Raw genomic sequence first — 6,000 nt, 5'->3', positions numbered from 1 at the left:
TCTCTACATAGAGAATTTCTTTGGTTCTCACTATTATGTTTATTTTGGCCATAAACAACTCTCATATTTATATGTGCTTTAAAAATTCAACCTTTTTAAAATTCTCAAAGAAATGATCACATTTCTCACTCATATAGATGATCTTTTATTAAGACTATTATGTTATACTCTAATTGGTATACTAAGATATCAAAATCATTAAGATTATTTCTCACTCTTTATCATGTTGCATTTAGCACTTATTTCATCATAGAAATAAGCAGGAAATGAAAATTTTCAGGTACTACTAAAAATGTTATATGACTTAGTTTTTCATTTGAACTTAGAACTTGGGATCTCCAATCAACTAAGTGTGGTTACCATAATTACAATCTTTCATATTTAAAGGTTTTAAGTTCATTCTCCTCGATGAATTATACACAAACTCTCTTGATAAATCTTTGATTAGCATATCTGTAATAATTTCATTTTAACAACTCTCATATTTATATGTGCTTTAAAAATTCAACCTTTTTAAAATTCTCAAAGAAATGATCACATTTCTCACTCATATAGATGATCTTTTATTAAGACTATTATATTATACTCTAATTGGTATACTAAGAGATCAAAATCATTAAGATAATTTCTCACTCTTTATCATGTTGCAGTTAGCACTTATTTCATCATAGAAATAAGCAGGAAATGAAAATTTTCAGGTACTACTAAAAATGTTATATGACTTAGTTTTATTTGAACTTAGAACTTGGGATCTCCAATCAACTAAGTGTGGTTACCATGATTACAATCTTTCATATTTAAAGGTTTTAAGTTCATTCTCCTCGATGAATTATACACAAACTCTCTTGATAAATCTTTGATTAGCAGATCCGTAATAATTTCCTTTGACTTTACATATTCAATAAAAATAATTTCATTCAAGAACAAGTGTTTAACGATATTATATATATGATGTATATGTTTAAAACTATCATTATACTTATTACTTTATGTCAATCTCATTGTTGACTGATTGTTGTAATGGATACAAATAGCTCACATTGATTTTGGCCAACAAGAAATATCATATAAGAAATTTCAAAGTCATTCGGCTTCCTTTCCATTTTTATCAAGAGCAAAAAACTTTAATTACATCATGGATCTTGCAATACACATTTGTTTAGAGAGTTTTCATGACACAAATGCTCCACCAAGTATGAGGATATATCTACTTATAGATTTTGAATTCTTCATATTGGATATCTAATTAGCATATCATTATACCCTTCAAGTATCAACGAGTAACCAATATAGTGTATCTCATACTCTAGGGTGTACCTCAAATATTTAAGTATCCTTCATATTGCTTTCCAATGATCCACACTCGGATTACAAGTAAATCTAACCAGTTTGCTAACCGGCTAAGTAATATCAGGTATTGTGTAGGCATAACTACATCAAAGTTCCTGTTATCCAAGAATATTTCAATTGGTCTATTCCCTCCCGTGGAGGAAAAGGCCTTTCCAGACATTCTTGAAATCTACACACACGCCTTTATTTTTTTATAGATAGATATTTATGCTCATTGGTGTTTCCACAACGTTATTCTCACCTTTAGAAAGATTTTTAAGCATTTTCTCAACATAATAAGATTGAGACAATACCAATCCATCAGATATCTTAGAAATTTTTATTTATAGTATGACATCTACAACATCTAAATCTTTCATGTCAAACTTGTTAGTTAACATTTTCTTAGTAGATTGATCGTGTGATCATTACTGCCCAAAATTAGCATATCATCCATGTAGAGACGTACAATGACATGACCATTATTTATGCTTTTCACATAGACACATTTATAAACTTTGTTGATTTAAACTCATTTGACAACATAACCTTGTCAAATTTGTCATGCCATTGTTCAGGTGTTTATTTTACACTATTTGATGATTTGACAAGCTTACAGACTTTTGTTTTCCATTGACAACAAACCCCTTGGATTGTTCCATGTAAACCTTCTTATCAAGGTCACCATTTAAAAAAGTTGTTTTTACATCCATATTATGTATTTCAAGTTTGTTAATAGTTGATATGACTATTAACATTCTAATGAAAGTTATTCTTGATACTGATGAATATATGTTAAAATAGTCAACACCTTCTTATTGTCTAAAACATTTAACAAGTCTAGCTTTATATTTATCAATAGTGCCATCAATTTTCATCTTCTTTTTAAAGATTTATTTATGGCCTAATAGTTTACTTTTGAGAGGGAGATCCATCAGTTTTCATGTATGATTATTCATCAAAGATTCAATTTTACTATTGACTACCTATTTCCAATAGAAAGCTTTCGGACATGACATTGCCTTGGAGTAGGTTTGAGGTTCATTTTCTAATAAGTATGTTAGAAAATCAAGACCAAATATTTTGGTCATTTTTTTCCCTTTTAGTCCTTCTAAGCTTAACTTTATTGTTTTCTTATTGATGATGATTACATAAGTTATCCTTAATTGTTCTCTTAAGTGAACGATTTTCTCGTGCTTCCTTTCATAGAAACACATCTTCAAAGAATGTAACATTTCCCGATTCCATAATAAAATTATGATAAATATCTTTAATACTTGACTTCTGTATAAAAAATCGATATGCACTATTATTGTATGCATATTTGATAAATACACAATCTGTACAAAAAAATCAATATGCATTGTTATTGTATGCATATTTGATAAATACACAATCTATAGTTTTAAGTCCTATCACTTTTTTAGGATCAAGTGCTGCTACCTTTGCAAAACACCCCTACACTTTGAGGTATTTGTAAAAAGGTATTCTACTTTTTTATAATTCATATGGTGTTTTTTCTAACTTTTTATGGGGTGCTTTATTAAGTATATAATTGGAAGTTAGAATTGTCTCCCCTCCAAGTTATAAGATGTGCTCAAACCTTTTAACATGGCATTCATTATTTTTTTTAATATTCAATTCTTATGTTCCATAAGGTCATTTTGCAAGTTGAGTAAAGAGCTATAGTTTGGTAGATAATACTATTTTAGTATCATAATTAACCTAATGATGTTTTGTATTCTCCATCTCTATCACTTCTTATTACCTTTATTTTCTTATCAAGTTGATTTTCAACTTTATTCTTATAATATTTAAGCATTTCAAGAGCCTCATCTTTGCTTCTAAGCAAATAGATATAATAATACCTTGTGTAATCATTCATAAAAATAATGTAATTCTTTTTTTCACCTCTAGTTTGCATAAATTTTAAATCACAAATATCTGAGTGAATTAATTATAGAGGTTCAGTACTTCTTTTAATTAAATTAAAAAAAAAGTTTTTATGAATTTTGATTCTACACAAACTCACATTTATGATTTTTCTCAAAATCATAGTTGGTAATAAATTAAGATTTATAGAGTTATATTCACATGGCATAACATGTCATACCACATGTCACAAGACTCAAATAAATAAGAAAATAAGACATTATTATTACTCTTCTCAACCATGGTTTCAATGGTTATTATATTCATTTTAAAGAAACCATCACTAACAGACCCCTCTCCTATCAACATTTGATTTTTAGAGAGTACAAATTTGTCACTCTCAAAGACAGTTTAAAACCATTTTTTTCTCAATAATGAACCGTACATTAAGTTTATCTTGATATTAATAACACAAAGCATATTGTTGAGGGTCTGGAATTTTTTGAAAGTCATCTTCAATATGACCTTCACAACACCTAGTACCTTGAAGGTTGATGAATTCCTCATGTACAAGTGTCCATCAACCACTTCTTTGTAAGTGGAGAAGATTATTTTTTTGATGCATATATGTCTTGTTGCACCAATGTCAACCCTTCATTACTCATGATTTTTTATCAGGTTGACTTCAAAAACAACAACAATATTTTTGAAACTTCATCAATGAGATCATCAATCTTGTTGATATAGGCTTCAACAATTATTCCTTCTATTGGGTTACTCTGTTAAGCCCTATTTATACAACCTTTGGATAGGTGTCCTGTTTTGTTGTGAAAAAATGTTTTCCATTAAATATTTTATCAATATTTATCCCCTTCATAACAAGTTTTTTCTTGGGGACTATATCAAAAGAGATAGCTCTTTTTTAGATAACTTGTTTTCCTTTTCTACCCTTAGCCTTAAAACGAGGTCTTCAACTCCTGTTTTCTTACTCTTATGCTTAAAGTAATTCTTGAATTCTTTCCAAGATGGTGGCAATTTTCCAATAATTGCAACCATTTGGAAAGATGTTATAATCATATCTTTAGCATAACTATAATGAAAGGTGAGTTGAAACTCTTGAATTTGACTCATAATAATTATTGAATGAACTTTTTTAAAATCTAAGAATTTGTCAATTATAAACTTTTTCATAACAACAACGTCAACCTTGAACTTTTTATTCAAAGCTTTCCAAAGTGCTTTTGAGTCCATATATCCAAAGTTACCATAATAATGGAATCGAATTTATTATTTGACAAGAACTTAGCCAAGTTTAAGGTGGTTATATAAAGTAATATTTTATGTTGTCACCTCTTAAAGTTCAATCCATTAAACCTTTTAGATTTCTTATCATTCACCATAAAAAATAATGGTAGAATCTTCTCTATCAAAGTAGTAGTTGCCAAAGCAACATTAATTGGAACAACCAATTCTCAAGATAACATCATGATAAATAAATTTGAAATAATTTCCAAAATTATATAATAAAATTGGTTTCTCAACAAGTATAAAAAGATCAAACACAAAATTTTAACAAACCAAAATTTGATAAAATGTTATCACAAAACAAAAGCTAAACTTATATAATTTATTCAACCAAGCAAGATATTAAAAGCTATGTTGTTGTTGTTGTTGTGTAAATATACCAAAAATTTAACAAACCAACATTTGATTAAAAACAAACTACAACAACTATAAAAAGTTCAAATAAATACATTAACAAGGCAAGATCATAAAAACATGTTATGATAGATTGAGACATATAACATGCTTCAAACCAATAAATATTTGTATAACCAAAAACTAATAAGCCATGAACACAACATACAAGATTGCAATGAAATATATAAACTAAACAAAAAACATGCACATAGAAAACATAAAGCCTTAAGATTGTTGCCCAAAATTAACAAATAAAATTAAACAAGTGAGGAAAATATGTTTAGTATATAGACATGCAATATAATCATAATATGGCCATTTACAATCATAAAAGAAATACTTTATATAAAGATTCTAGCATGCAAACTAAGCATATATCAAACTTGCAATTGATATCAAAAAAGATGTTAGCATGCATACTAATCACACTATATATCTTTGTATAAATTAAAACAAAATCAAAGAAAGGTACTTACTTGTTGAAAGATTTTAAAATTAATCAAGCTTTGTTATTAACAAGGATCGATCCTTTATTCATAAAGCTTTATTGCTCTCCACTTCGTGTATAAGGACTTTCTTCAATAAATCTTTCAAGATTCCAACAACACCACCTTGTTTAGGTATACTCTTAAATAAAATCCAACAAACTAGTGAAATATTACTCAATGATCCATCTATAAAGAATGAACTTAAGCTCTAGATAATGAGAAAGTTTAGAGAGAAAACAAATGTTTAAAAACAAAAGAGCAATGGTAGAAAATTAGGTGAAGAAAAGTGTCAAATTCTGTCAAAATAATGTAGAACTAATCAACCCTAAATTTTAGCCCTTTTTATAGAGAATTTTAGCACCAAAAGCTGGTGGACTTCCTTTGGTCACAACTTTCATTACCCACCATAAAACCAGTATTAAACATGAACACTTTAGTATTTAAATCATTTGACTTTTGAGTTAATAAATTTATTCATGTACTCTTGAAAGAGTTCTAGAAAAAACTGATCATATTTTTTCTTCAATGGACTAGACAAATCAATAGGTTGAAAGAAATATTTTTTTTTATGGACAAGGCCCAAGTTCGAATATCAATTGGCAAAAAATAA

The sequence above is a fragment of the Populus trichocarpa genome, chromosome 2 (genome assembly GCF_000002775.5).
Source record: "Populus trichocarpa isolate Nisqually-1 chromosome 2, P.trichocarpa_v4.1, whole genome shotgun sequence".
Taxonomy (NCBI): Eukaryota; Viridiplantae; Streptophyta; class Magnoliopsida; order Malpighiales; family Salicaceae; genus Populus; species Populus trichocarpa.
Note: the sequence above shows the minus strand (reverse complement) of the source record.